The sequence below is a fragment of the Halichoerus grypus genome, chromosome 3, assembly GCF_964656455.1.
Source record: "Halichoerus grypus chromosome 3, mHalGry1.hap1.1, whole genome shotgun sequence".
NCBI lineage: Eukaryota > Metazoa > Chordata > Mammalia > Carnivora > Phocidae > Halichoerus > Halichoerus grypus.
The window spans coordinates 175,894,458-175,913,878 of NC_135714.1; the positions used below are offsets into that span (position 1 = coordinate 175,894,458).

The following is a 19,421-nucleotide window of genomic DNA, read 5'->3' on the forward strand; positions in this document are numbered from 1 at the left end:
ATGGAAAACGGAAGAGAAATCCTGCTGGAGATGCTCTGAGATGCTGACTTCTCAGAATTCCCCACCAGGGTGTGTATTCATCCATACCTGCTCTTTGTTGCATGCCAGTTGCTCCTCGGGTGCTTAGTCCTATCCCATGGGGACCAAGGATGCTTCCACTCCCAGAGTACAGAGAGCCGCAGGAAACCAGCTGAGCATGGGACCGCCGTCTCCAGGGTGGGCCATGGGGGTGCAGGCAGGGTATCTGGAGCATCTGCTAGAAGATAATTGGTTTAGATAACCTCTGACAAGCCTTCAATTGCTGGAAGCTTACTTAGAGGATAGGGATGTTACTCAATGATCTTGCTGTACATCGTTTGCATTTTCCACAATAAGCTTTAGAAGGTAAAAAAAAAATAGGGGCACCTGGGTGGCTCAGTCAGTTAAACATCCAACTCTCGATTTTGGCTCAGATCATGGTCTCAGGGCTGTGGGATCAAGCCCTGAGTAGGGCTCTGCTTGAGATTCTCTCTCTGTGCCTTTCCCTCTGCCCCTCCCACCTCTCTCTCTCTTTCTTTCTCTCTCTCTCTTTCAAATGAATAAATAAATAAATCGTTTTTTAAAAGTGTGTTATTAATTAGGTATTAATTACCACAATTTTAAAGTAGCCCTCCATCCAACTGGGAAATTCTGGAAGACCATGTAGGTTACACCCCAGAGATATTCTGTATGAGAGCCAAGAGACCTGAGTATTCAGCCACCACCTTCCATCATTCATTTGTTGAAAACTGCTTCAACTGGGACATTGACTCCCCAGTGTTTCTGGTCTACACCATGGTGGCATAGTAGGTTTGATGGCCAAAGAGCATCCTCAGGTAAAGAGAGCAGGTGCTTGGCATTGGAAGTCAGCCAGCTTACAAAGAAATGGCAAAGACAAGGGAAGGAGTGAGGGCACCGTCAACATCTGCCGTATAGGAAGTTCATTTCTCAAGCCCTGTGGTAGATATGGAAGCCCTAGAGAGCCATCTACTGTGTTATATATACAACCTATAGCTTGTTGCATTCATCTACATAGGTCACTGGACGGGTGGAAGGACCACACCTGAACACACTCAATCCTACTGCCTCCATCAGGGGTCTCCTAACCACCACAGATGAGCATCTTCATCTTCTTCAAACTCTTCCCATGACAGGATTGTCTCTGCCACCCATTGAGAACTTACAGCACCCCTTTTGATTCTATAACTGTGCTGTACATTTCTGCAGAATAGAGCCTCTGTCTTATTCTGTTCCACTCTCAGTGCCCAGTGCACAACAATATTCCACGAATACTTGTTTCCTTGGATAAACTGCAAAAAATTAAGTATAGAAAAACCAAAAGGAAATGTGCTCTTTAAAATGGTATCTATGGCTGGTGGAATTATTTCCTGCTTTTGTTTTTGCCTTTGCTTTCTTTTATTTTTAACTTTTGTTTTTCATGAAAACAATATGTGCTTTTTTAGAGAATTTGGAAAGCATAAAAAAGCAATTTTTTTAAAAAAATCGACTTTGCTTATAAAGACAAAAGTGAGAAAACAGGCTCCTTCTTCAAATTAACTCAGCCCCATATCCGTGATTGGCTCTGTATAATATCAGAATGTTTCAACTCTCAGGCCACGTGGTAATTTGTTAAGTGATAATTGTTCTTATAGGCCCACATAAAATAGCAATGCCATCTTTCAATAAAGAAAAGAAATGGTTAAGATGGAAGAGATGACATAAATAACCCATCCATGTTAATCTCCAGTTTCTCAAAGCGTTCTTTACCTTGTTGCTTCTAGAACTCTCCAGATAATATAGAATACTTCAGGTTTAAAGCTTGCCTGATTTAATTTAGAAACCAAAATACACTCTAGCATAGAGCTAAGCTTGAGAATGAGCTTTGAACTGCAATGACCCTCTTTAATTTCAGTATATCATTATAACTACCAATTTAATTCCTCATGTTTTAGAGAAACCTAGGTTTCAATCACCACATTATTAACAATTAATGGTCAGATTTAGGATGGGATACTCTAATTTTAATAAAAGGCTTCACAGGAAAGGTCAGTGAACTCTACAGAATCAATCATTTATAAGCAGTCTTTGGTTTTCACTGAAATATTTATGAATGATAAAATTATTTTGACAAGGCAAAGTTTGATATGGAGGCCATTTCTGACAACATGACATGGTTTCATAAAAATTCCTGGGTACAATTAAAATAAGGCAAAAAGTTAAGCCAGAGGAAATAGATAATTCCATTTTAAATTCTTCCAGGAACAAAAGACATCTACTGTGAACATCCACATGATTACATATGAAACATGTTCTCAGGATCAGACCAAAAGAGGCAGCCAGAACCAAGCTTGAAATAAAAATAAAACACAATTGTTCTCCAATGTCTTAGCAAGCAGATGTTGGAAGTTTCTATAGTATAACGATGGCATTCAGTCAAAAAAACTGGTTATAAGCATGAAGAATCAAGTCAACATTATTTTTTAATGTAGAATTGCCTGCCTCTTCTAAGACCAAATTGCTATAACAGAAACCAACTGCATCATGTTATTTAATTCAAATGTAGCAGAGATTACAGGCAGTTAAATTAAGAACATCCACATGATGGGCACAGTGAGTTGGGGCCACCACCTTGCAGATCACTGGAAGAAAGAACTGTCTTTCAAATCCCTTTCTCTAACATATGTATAAAATTAGTCCTTATAGCCTGGCAACATCGCCAAACAAAAAGGCGGTTGATGTTCCTTTGAAACTAATTTCACAGGTGTGGAAACAGGAAGCTGGTAGGAAGTCATTCATAAATGGGGTAAGCTCACAGTGATTTGCTGCTGACCCCTAGGCAGCCCACACATCCACAGGCCCTCTGGTAGAGCAAATCAACAAGGCCTTAGTGTTCACCGGGAACTGCATCGTATTTGGGGAGCAGAATCGGGAATGGTGAAATGAATGAAACGACCTTAAAGTTCCATAGCTTGGTTTACTTTCTTTCCATATCCTCCCATAACATAAAACATAGCGAGGTGAAGTGGAGTCAGTTACAACTGTCTGGAACTAAACTTGCTTAATTTTGTTTGAACGTGGGACTCTGGGAGCCCGTGGAATGTTAGAAAAAATAAAAATATTTTATGAATCTGATATATGGATTTGTAGTGTCAGTAAACTCACATTTATTTAGAATAATTAGGCAGAAGTGAAATATCCAGAATATAGAAACGTTAACATTATTTTAAGCACATATATATCACATATGATATAATTAAACTATTTCCAATGGGAGACCATGAAACACTCCAGTTGCAATATTAATGAAACTTTTTCTATTTTTTAACATTAATCATATGCCGGTGACTGTTGTTCAAGTGGTTTCCAAATCCAGGGAAACAATTAATTTCCTTGAGATTTTGAGGACGATGCTGTCCTGCCTTTATTAGTAATCTGCCTAAGGAGTAATTGTTTTCTACAGATGGTAGGGAATTTCTAACTAATAGACCCTATTCAAGTGAGTACGCATTCCAAATTAGTAAAACTGTGGTTTATTACAGTATTTATTCCATCTCTAAGATTATTTGCTTCTGGAGGAATAGAATTCAGATTCCATCACGACAATTACTAGTATAAGATTTAATTCTCTGAACTTGTGAAAAATGAGTTTGAAAATGTGGGAGCCTGCAAACCCAGTGGGCTTTCTGCCAACCTGGTGTGAGCTCTACTGATATCTCCCAGTGCCGACTCCTCTCCCTGAGCAGGCTCATCTCCAGCACATTTGAGATTTCTTCTTCAGAGTCCCTTCCAAAGCATCCTATCCTTTTCACTTAATATTCCACGATGTAGTCTTTTGTCCCTGCTGGGAACCACCCTCCACCTCCTCCAAAGCATTCTGGATATTTCCCCAAACACAATTCTGATCTTGATATTTCTCTGTTTAGAAATCTTCAGTGGCCCCCACTGTCTGAAGTTCATGAACAGTAAATGAACATGGGTTGAATAACACAGCTAACAAAGCTGTATTAGTAAAGTAAAAACAAAACAAAGCAAAAAACCACTGCACTTGTTTCTGTGATTTTGCCATGTGTTAATACTCTCATCTGTAGAAATGGGATACCTACATTACCCGCATTTCAAAATAATTGGGAATGTTAATTAAAAATACGAAAGCGAATTTGCTCTGAAAAGTGTAAAACTCTAAACACATGCAGGTTATCATTGTATTTCTGTAAGCCTATTGGCCTGTTGGCTTTTTTGCTCAGGAAAAATCTGGTGGTTTCTCTGGTTACCAGCTAGAGCATGAGGGGACACACTTCCTTCACTGGTCCTTAATTTCTCTTCTGCCACAGATGTAAATAAGCTAAAGTCAGACACGCTTAGCCCCTCGCTGTGAAAACCATTATTATTCTTTTGCATAATTATCATGCTTGCAGATTTTGTAATTCTTTCCTTGCATTTGACATTTTACTTGGTGCCCTGTATCCAATTTTTGTGTAAATCAATTCAATTTAATCTCACCATCGGCCTCTCGAAGAAACGGTTTCAAGACACCAGGCTTCAAAGTCTCTCTCACTCCCTGCCTTCTCTGACTCTTCACTTGGTATTTCCAACATTCATATGGTCTCTTTGGAGATCACCACATAAAAGAAAGGATGCAAAAGGCCATAAGGAAACATTCCAAGACGCTTGTAAACCTAATTTTCTGGGTCCTTCCTAAGAGTCACACGTATAAAATGTGCACTAACAAAAGCTCAGTAACCTATTATGGTGCATTAAACTTAATCCTCTGTGGACTTTTCTATTAGACTGAACTCCAATTTGATTAGGCGTAGGAGACCCCAGGACATTAAAGCTGTCTAAAATAGACCGGGCACACACATAAGCACACACAAAATCTAGCTGTTGGAAAACCAGTGCAGAGCAAATTCTGGTAAAGGTTTCGCACGGCTTGAACTTGGCAGTTTTCACCTTCTGCATTTCTGTGGGTACTCAGGTGGCAGGTAATTTTGTTGTGTTGTATCCGCCCCCCCCCCCCACATACACACAACCCAAGAGAAAAAGATGGGAGGAAGAAAGGAAAGGAGAGAAAGAGGGACAGTGGAAAGGAGACAAGACAAGAAGAAATAGAAAAGGAAAGAAAATGGCCAATGTGTAAATGATAAAAAAATTTTTAATGCAAAAGAGATGAGAGTAAGGAAACATCTTTCAGAAGGGCCAACTCAATGCCTGCCGCGCCTGCCTTCATCGCCCACTGTAAGGACAACGAGAGCAGCTGTTCACTTCTTCAATTCACTCCAGTGCCGATTTTCAGGGCTATTAAGGAGAAAGAGCTTCTTCTCTCTGCAGCTGAGAAATATAATAAAATAACAATAAAATATTGTTGTGAACACATACATTTGTGAATTAGCGTGAGCCAAGCCCACTCTTGCATGAAGGCTCAGAGTAGTTCATCCTGGTTTTAAAATTTATTGAAAAGCAGACACTTAACCTTTGCTCCTTTCCATTCTCCATGCAGAGTTATCTGGTAATTAGGCTGGAAGCATCTGCATAATATATATCTAGACTCACTAATGTTCACTTTCGGTGGTTGCTGCCAGCACTTTACGTTGCATTACAAAGTAACGACAAAATATGAGTCGTGTTAAGAGTCTTGACAGAAGACATGAAGTATAATTTTCAAAGGAAGGAGGAAGGTAGGACCTTCTTTTCTATCGCAAAAAGGCCTTAGTGGGTGCATTTTAAAATACATATTATTAAATTTTTTGGTCTTTGTGTTTGGATATACATTAAAAGGGAAGTGGCAGTGATAAAAAATTATCATTTAGATGAAGCATGTTTCTTCCCTTGAAGATGACTGGAAGTTATTCTGATTTATAACTCACCTGAATCACGCCATGAACAAAGAAACCAAAATCAATAAACAAAGGGAGGAAAGTGAAAGCCAACTGTGTTGCATTATAAAACATAATCTACATCTCCACAGGAGTACATTAATTTAGAAGAAAATTAGCAAGGTTCTGTTAACAGAATAATGAATAGTTTCCGAGGTTTACCATATCAAAAAGCCCTAATTGTGTTCATTAATACACAACTCAACGTTATTGTGGGAAAAAGTACATGTGAACAAAGCAATAATGTGCCTCATATTCTCAGAAACCTGCACAAATGCTTGCTATCTGTTGCACTGACTTCAGGATGTCCCGTCTTAATTACTACAGCAATATGATGAATACGACCATCTCTAAAGAGGAGGACGTGCACTGATTTGAAATTTGGTTTTCAAGGGTACGTGTATGGGGATTGGGGGAGAAGAATACATGTGACCTTACAAGTCAAGATAGAGTTATGGAGAATAAAACAAGGTAGTGTAATCGAAGAATTTATACCACACAGTGTCGATTTCAATGGCTCTCAGAGAAAAACTGAATTTATACAATTTAGTGGGAAAACAAAAATAGTCAAATTGGTAATTTGGAAACGTGTAAGACAAAATGTCCAGATGAGTGACTGGCGTTTTCCCTTCTCAAACTGGTGTTCTTGGCAATATTAGACTCCATGTTGATGTCTATGTTCTGGGCGAAATAAGTTTCTCTGTTGCAATTTTTCATTTTTAATAATATTAGTTCAAATTTCTCCAGTGCCTCTCATTCCATTAGCGCAAAGCACTTTTCAAACCACTAATGAATTACACTGGCTGACATTCCAGCAAGGCAGAAAGCATCCCATCCATTTTCATAGCAAAATGTTTCACTTCTAGCAGCACCAGCCCATAAAGAATAGCCACAATTTTCAAATATATTTATTTTATTGTATTCTCACTTCCCATTTTATCTCCTGCTTCACAGGTAAATCTGAGGCATTAAGAAGTTTAACGAGATCATCCAAAAGGGAAGAGATCAGACCTTCAATCCTTGCTAATTTTAGTCTGCCCTACATCTTATATTATCCACTGGAGATTGATCCACTCAGTTTCCAGAACTCTCCACGGGAGGCCAAAGGAGAAAGGGAGATACCCCCCCAAATCCAGTCTCCTATCACGAGGCATCTCCATTATCCTTTCAGCATTCATCAGCCCGAAACAGAAAGCATGGAAAAGAACAGGCTAGGTGACAAAAGTTATTTCCCAAAACTGAGTGTATCATTGACAACATCATCCATTATACTGTGAAAGAGAAAGCAATTGCCAAAGAGAACAACGTTAATTTCAGGTCCATTTAAGTTCCAAGTCACTTCTTTAGAGAAATCCATCCTGAGTGAGTCCTTCTGGGTTTATAAACAAACAAATGAGATGAGATGAAAGCAACTGAATGAGTCTATTTGTTCTCTCTTCAAACAATTGAATATGATAAGTTCCACAGTTATCACTTCCGAAATTTCCGTTTTTAAAGCTTTTCACCAAGGGTAAGGGATGACTTTGATCTGTTCTATGTCTACAACACTGACCAGATTATATATAATATAATATAACCATGGCACTGTCACTCGCAACTTGCCTCCCACACTTATTGCATTTAGGTCCATATCTACATGTTTCTATTCCTAGAAAATTAGACACTTTTGTTCTTTTTAAAGCACGCAGGCCTTCCATTTATCCTGAAGGCCCAAATGAGTTGGAAGAGCCCTACGTCCCAAGTGACACACTTATGACTCCATGAACCTAAGAAGGGCAGAGTGGCACAGGCAAGAATGGGGTGGAAGGAGAGCTTTATATGAATCTCAGAGGTCATAATATTCCTGCTTGGACTCAGTAGGAAAATGAAACAACGTATTAGAGTCTTCGGAGTCAGAACTTTATACAGGATTGTCATACTATATTATAAAATCTCAAATTATCCAACATGTTCATAGTTAAATAGTAATTCAAATGTATTCTGAAGTCAAATTTAAAACCTATAAAAATCAGATCAGACATAGTAAAAACAATGCCCAAAAGGCACCATACTGCTCCCAGTTTGCAGAGGTCATGAGGGGCTTCCTGTACAGCCGATTGGATGTGGGGAGTGTGTTTCTCAAAACACACCGGAGACAATGGATCATGGAACACTACATCCAAAACTAATGATGTAATGTATGGTGATTAACATAGCATAATAAAAAAAGAAAAGAACTGTTCTGTGGGGGAAAAAAAAAAAAAAGCACACCAGAGAACAGAATGAGGTAGAAAAAGCTTCCACGGAAACCCGTAGTTACTCCCCATCGACACCAGATGGCCTTCTACCGCCAAGTGTTCACTTCCCATGTCCCCCACATTAAAGAAAAGTGACAGATATTCAGACCGCTGCGATAAATACTACATATAAGTGTGTGGTAAGCATTTTTAGGTAAGTATAGCAGCAAAATTTAAAGCTATAGAAAAAGCGGAGACTACTTGTAAAGGTTTTTTTTCCTAAAGAGCTCAGCATATTAGTTTATTGATGTCATCCTATTTCATCATTGATATTCATAACAATTTCCTCTGGAAATAGAAAAATGGATATTACTCTATTTGACTAATAGCGATCAATGAGATACATAGAAATCAAGTTACACTAGAAGTCAGTGAAAGAAAAAAAATGAATCTGGAGGAGTAGAAATCACTCAGACCTTGGAAAGCTAGGTAAAAACTGGATAAAATATTAATTAATAAAGTCACCAATATGTCATTTTCTATCTTCTTTGTGAAATTACCTTTCAAAAGAAAATCAGTCTCAGGCCTCAGGCAATATATATTAAGATCCCAGGATAAAACATACCTTATACATTTTACTTTATACTCTATGCCCTCCCTTTGCTTTTTGTTCTTTAGATGTACTAACTCTGGAGTATATGCACTTGTCATACTTTGCTCAAGATGGAAAGCACCAGTAACTGGGATACTTCTGTTGCTATGTAGTTCAGGCCCAACATGGATAAACAGAGCATATTAAGACAGACGGACCAGATGAATTTCCCTTGAAATTTCCATCCATGCTACTGAAGAGGTAAAATGCATCTTCAAATAACCCACTTGGCACACACTCCTTGATAAAGGGCATGCATTAGATTTCTTCAGCATGCTTTCCACAGTTGTATCAGGCAGTTAAAATAATGTCACTAACTACTTTGTGTCACTGATAATGGTTATTGCTTTTGGTTTGAGTATTGGGTGTTACTTTAAGGATGGATGAATTACCCAAAAGAAGGGGGAAAAATTGACAACCCCAACCACATTCTGTCTAGGTAGTGGAAACTGCAGGGTCGGAAACTTCAGGATGGTTCATGCTAAGAGCTGGACCCTGAAGAAGCACTTTGAAGGCAGCCCTACTCATAGTAACTTTGAGTTAAAGGCAGTTGAACTCCCATCCTTAAAAAATGGAGAGGTCCTGCTGGAAGCTTTGTTCCTTACCATGGATCCTTATATGAGAGTGGCGGCCAAAAGATTGAAGGAGGGTGATATGATGATGGGGCAGCAAGTGGCCAGAGTTGTGGAAAGTAAAAACTCAGCCTTCCCAGCAGGAACTGTGGTAGTGGCTTTTTCAGGCTGGACGACACACTCTATTTCTGATGGGAAAGATCTGGAAAAGCTACCCGCAGAGTGGCCAGACACGGTACCGGTGTCTTTGGCTCTGGGAACAGTGGGCATGACAGCCTACTTTGGCCTACTTGACATCTGTGGTATGAAGGATGGAGAAACAGTGATGGTTAATGCAGCAGCAGGAGAAGTGGGCTCTGACGAAAAGGTTGCCTACCTCAAAAAGCTTGGATATGATGTTGTTGCCTTTAACTACAAAACAGTAGAGTCTTTGGAAGAAACTTTGAAAAAAGCCTCTCCTGATGGTTATGATTGTTACTTCGATAATGTAGGTGGAGAGTTTTCAAACATTGTTATCCCCCAGATGAAGAAATTTGGAAGAATTGCTATATGTGGGGCCATCTCTACATATAATAGTACTTGCCCTCTTCCCCCAGGCCCACCCCCAGAAAATACTATCTATCAGCATCTCCTCATGGAAGGGTTCATCGTCACCTGCTGGCAAGGAGAGGTCCACCAGAAGGCTCTGAAAGACTTGCTGAAATGGGTCGTAGAGGGTAAAATCCAGTACCATGAATACATCACTCAAGGATTTGAAAACATGCCAGCTACATTCATGGGAATGCTGAAAGGAGATAATTTGGGAAAAACAATAGTGAAAGTATGAAAAAAATGACACACGGAATCTAGAAATCATTTGGATGATTACTTAATTTCTTTTTAACCATTTAGTAAAAATGTATACTACCTTCAAAAAAAAAAAAAAAAAAAAGAAGGGGGAAAAATTTGTTGGCATTGAATTGGTGCTCAACGTGTAAATTCTGCATCTCCCCCAAAGCTGGCTTCCAGCTTGCAAAGACCTTCACTTTCTGTATATGCCTGCGTAGCGGAGTACCACAAATGTCATGGTTACCTCCTTATTCGAGTGCTTCCAAAGGGCAGGGACATCTTTCCTGACAAAGCGCCATGTTTTGAACCAGTTTAGGATCAGAAAATAAGGGTAAACAAAGAAGCTTGGTGTGTTCAATAAACTTGTTGACATTAAATCAAGAAAAAAAATGTTTTTCTTCTGAGTGTTTGACACAGTTGTGGATACGATGTCACCAACTGACTGAGACAGGAGTCATTCCCCACCAGGGGTTCTGGGTTCCAGCCTCACGTCAGTGGGCCATGGCCAAATAGAGGCTTTTGCTGGAGCTCCACAGCATATAACACGCATGTAGGTTCTAGAAGAAACTAAAGGAACTAGTAAAAACTAACCCAGAAGATCTGATATCCTATATCATATGGGATAGGGATATACCTACATATATCCCTATCCTTAAAAGCTCAGGAGACTTTTACATTGACCTGCCTATATACCTCAGTAAGTATCCCTAATTCCTGAAGATAAGCTACTCAGCCTGCCAATGACGAATTCCTCCTGGGTTTCTGCTCCACCTGAAGAAGCACAGAGATGATACAACAAAAGCAAGAATCACAGAATCATAGAAAGGGGAGAGAAGGCCAAACCCGCTGCTCATGCGTTTTCCTGATTCTCCACAGGCAAAAACAGCGCCTGCCCCCTACGGCACTCAACAGAGAAGGTAGGAGTGGTAAAGCCTAAGAGCCCTTACTTCCACAAGTAATAAGAAAAGACATTTTTCTTACTTTTTTGGGGGGTGGGGGCTGGGTTTTAAGGTGTTCCAGCTAAGTTTCTCTTTCACAAATGGGTTTGGTGTATAGCTCAAAGGAGGAAAAGTTGAGTACACCTGTATGTTTTATTTGGGAACCATGGACCTACATCTGAATGTCAGTTTTACCACCTACAGGTATTGTAATCCTGGACAACCTCACTTTCCCTAAGTGTTGGTTTTGGCTTTTCTTTTCTCATAATCCAAGATGAATGAGGGCTCCCTGTATTCTTTCTCACATTTCTGGGCAATGTTAGCTTGTAAGACCATAGCATCTAATTTAAGAAATGGTTTCTTCTTCCTAGTTACTGAAAATTATCTGGCTTGCGGAGCATCAAAATTGAAACATTTTTCAGTTTCTTCAAGAACCCATTTTGCAAAGAACCTCAAAAAAACTTCCCTCCCTCCCTCCCTCCCTTCCTTCTTTCCTATTTTTTTTTGTGCAAATGTTCCTTTATTTACTCCCTAAGTCTCTATCACCCTATATTTGATCCAGAGTCTCTCTCACATCCAAATGAAACAAAACAAAACAAAACAAACTCTCTTCCAGATTTTTTTAAGTGAAACAACCTGTGAGCACACATATGTGTGACTTTCTCACTTTGGAATAGAAATACTGAATCACAGGGGACACGCACCTTCAGCTTTTCTGGGTAATGCCAACTTGTTTTTCATTGTGGTCTTAATAAATTTGCTCCTACCAACAGTATGGGAGAGTTCCTGTTTTTCTTGGTCTGGGCCAACCAAGGTGGATTGTTCAATTTGTTCATTTTTGCCAATTTGAAGGGCATATAATGACATCTAATAATTTAATTTTCATGGCCTTGATTGCTAAAGGATTTGAGCTCCTTTTCAAATATTCATTGACCATCAGATTTCCGCTTTCCCAAATACTTATTCAAGAATTTTAGCCATTTTTCTACAGGATTGTAAGAGCTCTATTTTTATACTTAATACAAGCCCTTTGGCATTATATGTGTAGCAAATATCTTTCCCCACTCTGTGCCTTGTCTTTTTTCTCTGTTCATACTATCTTTTCTTTATGAATAGAAGTTCTTGATTCTAATGTAGTCATTTTATTAATCAATTTCCTTTATGGTTAGCGCTTTTTGCCACTTTTAAAAGAAATTCTACCCTATCCTGATTTTATCAGTTCAATTTTCCTTTCCCTTGGTTTTCAAAGAAGATTGAGTTTACCAGGCACTTGAAACCTGCTGATTCAGCCTTGATTCAACAATGCTAAACCATACTTAGAACAATACTTTCCCATTAAGTGGAAACTGCTTCAGTGGCAGAAACAATATTTTATCCTTTTACTGGTATGATGGCATTGTCAAATCTTCTCGTTTGTAGACCTGTAGATTTGCTGGTTTAAGGCAAAACCTTTCACATCAAGTCATCAGTAAAAGATACATTCCTACTGATAGCTTGATCTTAGAGGAAATGCTACAGAAATATGAGTCCTTTACTAGGTGAAGTGCTAAAAGGCAGAAGCAATGGCAAGATCACTAAAGTATCATTTAGTGTGCATCGAGTTTATTCAGGAGGTAAGATTTTCTTCTATGTTAATAACGAATTTTTTTTAAAACGCAATTGGTACCACCCCAGGTCCAAAGAGGTGAAAATATAAAAAAGAATAGAGTAGCAAAATCTGTAGGACATGGTTAAAATCTCATAACATATTCAGCATCTTTCTGCCTGGTCTATATCACCAGAGAAGTATAATATTCTTTATTCTATGACCCTCGGTTTTTATAAACATGGTAAGAACTTCCTTTTAAAAGACACCCTCCACTTCCTCACTGAGGTGAATGTTCCATACTCTGCTTAGAACTGCACCATCCTGGAACCATGATTAATGTTTACCTCTGGGCTCAAAATGCCCATTCAGACCGCCAAGACTTATAGGCACAAATCAGGAAAACAGCCACAAATCATTCTCCTTAAAAAGGTCAACTGGTATTAAATTAGTTCATTTACAGAACTCATTGAAATTAGCAGCATGTTCTTAAATTGCTTCTTGATTGAGGACATTTGCTTCATTAATTCTGAACAACCTGAAAAGACTATTAAAGTCTCACAGAAAAAAATTGACCAAAGGACAAGATGCACACAATACACTCTACCTCGGGGGCAAATGGTAAATCCCAGAAAATGTATACATAGAGAGAGAAAAATCAAAGATGAGGGAGTTTAACTTCCATGTTCTACAGAGGAAGTCCTCATTGTGTGTGTGTGTGTGTGTGTGTGTGTGTGTTTGTGTGCCCACGCACATGCGCGACAGCCAGAGAGACCTTCCTAACACACAAAACCAGTCATGTAATTCTCCAATTCAGCGGTTTCCTTTTGTCTTTAAATAAAGCTGTTGAAGATGTAGCTCCAGTTTTCCCCTCTACCTGCCCTGCTAGTGACTACCACACCAGACCTTTTGTTCCCTGAGTTCTCCATTCTCCCGCTCACCTTCGAAGCTTTTCACATGCTTCTCCTCCTGCTCCCTGAGCCTAGACCAATTTCTGCTCATCTTTTAGGACTCAACTCAGGTATCCCTTTCTCTGATAAGCCTTCTCTGAATCCAACAAGCTGCCCTACGTGCCCCTTTTCACAGTTCTCCTTACTGTTAATATGTACCACATTAACACAATTTCCTGTTAATTCTTCTGTCTCTCCTACCATAAGTTTTGTAAAGACAGAGACTATGTCTTATACATCATTTTATTTCTGGCACGTTTACCTGGGTCTTAATGGGAGCTCAATAAATAGTTGAGTGAATGAACAAATGAATGATTTGATTAGCTTAGCTCTTATTGAGCCCTTTCCCTGTACAAAGCTGTGTTCTGGTGGGGGATACATGATGCCACTGTATTGGAACCTATCTTCAATAAGTATTCAATATTTTACTGAAGAGTCATGCATACACGTTATGAGAGTGTAAGATACCAGAAATTTCTAATAATGAGCATTTTAAGAAGGCAACTTGGAGACATCAGGGAATCCTGCTGCTGTGGGAGAAGGTGGGCAATATGATATAATTCATTTGATCACCAACTGATAATATGCAGGATTTTGATAAGAAAAAGAGGGGACGGGGCACCTGGGTGGCTCAGTCGGTTATGCGTCTGACTTTTGATTTCAGCTCAGGTCATGATCTCAGGGTCATGAGATCGAACCCTACGTGGGGCTCTGTTCAGTGGGGAGTCTGCTGAGATTCTCTCTCTCCTTCTCCCTCTGCCCCTTCCTCCCCACGCGTGCACTCATGCTCTCTCTATATATAAAATAAATAACTAAATCTTTAAAAAAAGGAAGAAAGGAAAAGAGGTGACAGGGAAGAGCATTCCAATACAGGGGAGGAACAATATGAGCAGAGTCAAAGGAAGAACGTTATTCATACATTCCTTCATTCACTCACTAATTAATCAGTCATTGAAAACTTATTGAATACCTTCTTACTATGGCTGAGACACTGTGCTAGGTACAAGATACTCAGGAATAAGTTAAACAAGCTCAGTCCTTGCTCCGTAGCACTTTGGTCAAGAGGAAAGAAAAACATTATATAGCGAATTATATAATTATTATATGCCTATAACTGTAAAGGTACTATATACGATAGGTAAGAGAAATGTCTTTAGCATCAGGAGAGTGGGATTGAGGGAGCATATTTTTACAATGGATGACCTGTGAGCATGTTCTAGTCCTGGTAGCAGGGATCTAGGAGATGAAGTTAAGATATAAGTGAAAGAACAAATAACCAGTAATTTATATCCCATAAAAGCCAGAGGGGATGGTCTTTGGAGAACATGGAGGACCTTAGATTAAAAAAAAAAAAATAGGAAAGGCACAGAAGATGAGCCTGGGCATAGGGTTTGGAGATTTGGCCACGGAAAGTTAAGGTTGTACTTGTGGTCCTGTGTGAAACTGGAGACCAAAGAATTTCCTGATGGTAAAAAAGAAAGTTAGAAAAAGGGACCACTGTCAGAGGTTTGAAGAGCATGAATATGAGCATCTGTGGAAAGAAAAATGCAGTTCAGTTTGACTTAGGGTTTGAGTTGTGGGAAAATAGATCGGGAGTAGAAAGTGGGGCCAAATTATAGGGGGCACTGGTTATAAAGCTTAGCATGCCTCCCCTTCAGCTTCTGGCTGCCTAATTGTAGAAGAAGTGGGAAAGGAACACCTAGCTAAGAGCTACCTTTTTTTAAGTTAAATAAAAGAGTTTTTAACCACCTTTATTCTTGGTTGTGCTAAAGGAGAGGAAAAGGTCTTGCCTTTCACTCCTGGACTGGTGAGAGAACCAATTCTCGGAAGAAAGGAAATCACAGAGCACCTCTTGCGGAAAAAGTACACAGACCACCTCACAATCTCTGCATTATCAGTGGCCAGAGACAGCCCTCATCATCGGTCTGTCACAGATGATCAGATGGTACCATCACACCAGATCACCGGAACAGAGCTTGGAGACCCTGTCATTCCTTCACCTCATAGCCCAGCTCAAGAGGAACTGCTGGGAAGTGAAAACCCCCTGCAGCGTCCATCATGACACCACGGTTCCAGTGTGGTCCCTGGATGACATTAAAAGGATCACTGAAATCCTGTCTTCTTCATTTATACAAAAGAATCCTTTGGTTTGTCAATTTTGGAGGACTTGAAATTGCAAGTTTGGTTGAGTCGCTACTTCCAGCCCCACTGTAGCCACTAGTCAGCCATGTTTTGGCCATGACTTTCCACACTATACAGTTCCGAGAATGTTAGTTGGCCAGCCTATAGCAACCCCCTTTCTTCTTTCAGCTGGTTAGTGTCTTTCTCTTGATCCTATCAAGAAGTTACATCTATTTTGAAACATAATCAAGAATATCATCCAAAACTGGGAAGGAAACATGGTTCGGGACACAGGTAGGATTCTATTTTCGTCCTAATCTGTCTCGGTGATACCTCGAATCATGACTGCTTTTCATTCTACAGAATAGCTGGAAGCTACTGTCATCAGGGGCTAATCTATAATGTCTCCCAGGTATCCTTTTCTGGCTTTTTCATGGTCATCTTTGACTTCCCCCCGCCCCCGGGAGCATTCTCCTGAACATACTCACACTGAAAATACAGGTAAATACCCCACCACATCTTTCACCAGACTTTGGGAAATTATCCCAATGTTCCCCATCCTGAAATGCAAAGAAATAAAGTAAAAGGAAAGCCAATGAATTCAATCAGCATCTTGCTCTGCTCCTGAGCTTTGCCTAGACTCTAGCTGACACTGACTTTGGAGGAAATCATGAGGAGTTAACTGTAGAACAGATGCCTCGTTTGTTTGCACATATAATTCTGTGCAAGATCATTGTTGATGTCTAAAACTGCACATAAGCAAATACATGCTATAGACCGAAATATAAAAGTACATTCTGGAGAAAGTTTTTTTTAAAGATTTTATTTATTTATTTGAGAGAGAGAAAGAGAGAGAGAGTGAGCATACAAGCAGGGGCAGAGGGAGAGGGAGAAGCAGATTCCCTGCTGAGCGGGGATCCCCATGTGGGGTTCAATCCCAGGACCCTGGGAACATAACCTGAGCTGAAGGCAGCCGCTTAACCAACTGAGTCACTCAGGCGCCCCTGGAGAAAGTTTGAATAGTGGGTGTCCCACCACCCCTTTCTGCTTGCCTCCTCACCCCCAAAAAGGCATTACTTTCAATGGAATAGTCTTGGACTTAATTTCTTCTATCATATCTAGAGATCCTTTTATGTCAAACTACATAGTGTCAACCTTAGAGGAGACAGACTTACTGTAAAACTGCATGTGCTCAAGCTGAGTTATTAATTTAGCCCCAAATTTCAATTTCAGACAGCCCAAGCCTGGCCTCCCTAGTTACCAATGCTCTCATGATCCACAAGCCCTTTGCACCCCCTCTAACCTTTGGCTACCTCATTACCCTCTCTTGCATAAATATGTGCATTGAGTAAATGAGTTGTAGAGAAAATGGAGCAGAGCAATGCATGAAACAGCATGGAGGGGGTTCTCTGCTCTGCCACCCCCAACTCGGTGACAGACCAGTCAGCATAACGTGAGTGCTAAGATAATTAGTGGGAATGCTCTTTATGGCTGCGTAATTTCCAGCACCTCTTAAAAAAAAAATCTCCACCTGACACTGTGTTCCAAGGTTACTTTTTTTAATGAGCTGGTGTGTGTGAAATATTAATTCTGACACATAAAAATGGAACCGCTGCTGCCGAGAAAGCCCAATGTGGTTTTTCAAGTCTTATTTTTATTATTTTTAACTCTTAGTTTTTATACACAGATTATGTGGTCTGAAGACATAAAGGATGCCAGACTCCAAAAATACAAATTCGAAATGTTCAGACCAATTGAATGAGTTACATTTCATGGCTTCATCACAGCAGAATTTTATGCATCCACTGATTGGGAGTCTAAAAATCCTTTCCTTTTAGAAAACAACATCCTCTCACTATCCTATAATTTCCACATTTATCCTTGCAAATATGTAGGAATACATTAAAAAAAAAGAAAAGAAATGAGAGTCTCATCTACAGCTGATATTTTGTCTTCTTTTCATGACCCAAGCAAAATATTCAGCCAAACTGTTAATCACCAGAGACAGTTGAAAGAAAACACGGGAAAAAATGAAACTGTTTGGATTCACTTATCGAATTCTAACTTAGAGGAATGTGTCACTTAGGAAGTCTTCTGGCTTTATGTCTAAGAGTAGAACAGACAATACATCTATATTATCTCCTGTAAGTGATCTAGTGGTAGACACTCCAGAGCTGATCAGTAGTTGAGCAATGATGGTGGGACTGTCCTCACCATTCTGGCTGCTCATCTTCATGCATGCAGTCTCTTGATTGCATGGCAGCCACCAAACTTCTTCAATGAAGTCAAGGCAGGGAATAGGAATGGGGGAAAGCCTTATTCCTAGAAAAGGTCTGTCTTTTTATGCTGGAAGCAAACCTCCCCCCATCTCCCACACCTCGCTTTATGCCTCATTGGCCAGAATTGGAACTTGAGCTCACTCCTAAGACGATCATTGGCAGAAGGGGATGAGATTGCCACATCCGATAGCTCATCCCTGGGACTAAGAACAGGTCCAGCTTCCACTGGGATGGAGGATCTTTTTCTACCTTAAAATCAGGGGTATGTTCGCAGAAAATAAGAGAAGGTGACTCTTGGGTAAGCAATTAATTGTGTCAGCCACACAGAGTGGACACTGGGTCTCCAACCACTTGGATTATTCAGGTGTTTCTTTCATTGACAACTGGTTTGCCTCTACGTGCCTTCACCCATTAACTTCAGCTCACAGCTCACTCCCGGCGACCGTGGGGCTTCAGAAATCAGGACCCTCATTCTCAAGTATAGCGTACTTTCCAGCACCTGGACTATGACATGAACCATCTTCTTATAACATATAGGAATGATCTCCAAAACAGCATCAAAAGAGCAACCAAGAAATGATACTTGATGTCCATACAACCTGTATAGTTTGTAAATGTTCTTCATAAGCATTATTTCATTTTACCATTAAGAGAAAGAAATTGCAATTTAGGCAAGACCTACATGAAACTCAGGGAAGGAAACTGGCGTGCTCCTCCAAGGTTACATAGCTATTTGGTTACATAGGAAATGCTTAACCAGCGATCACCTGACCCAAATCTAGAGCCTTTCTTCTGCTACCCTGAGGCTCCCCGCCTGCATCCTCTACCGTAACTCTTGCAGCCTGCTCGAGCTGCCATTCCCAGCCACTATGCTGGTTCCAAAAGGATGGCATCTTTATATAATTCTTTCAGGGGCGCCTGGGTGGCTCAGTCAGTTAAGTGTCCGACTCTTGATTTGTGCTCAGGTCATGATCCTGAGATCGAGCCTCGCCTGGGGCTCTGCGCTGAGCATGGAGCCTGCTTAATATTCTCTCTCCCTCTGCCCCTCCCCCACCACACTCCCCTTACACTCTCTCTCTCTAAAAATAAATAAATGTATCTTTCATATAATTTCATCTTTTAGACAAAGACAATGAGGTACAATTAGAGCTAAATTTACTCAACCAAAGTTAAGAGTAAGTGTCAGCAGGGTGTTTAAAAGCCAAGCCCGTATCATTCCAAGTTCTGCACTCTTTCCAACAAACACATAGCTTCTAGATCACTTTTTGCCCTAAATGTGGGGAAAGGGTGACAGAGATGAAAAATGAGACTCGAAATGCTACCTTTTCTCTCATAACGTTAACATAAACTTTCAAAGAGCAGCTGATCCACGCTGCCTAGCATCTCGAG

The 19,421-nt window shown here is 40.0% G+C and overlaps 1 pseudogene; it reads left to right on the plus strand.

Annotated features, from left to right (window-relative positions):
* The first annotated feature begins 9,225 nt into the window (after positions 1-9,225).
* On the plus strand, positions 9,226-10,252 carry LOC118528895 (prostaglandin reductase 1 pseudogene; annotated as a pseudogene).
* The last annotated feature ends 9,169 nt before the right edge of the window (positions 10,253-19,421 follow it).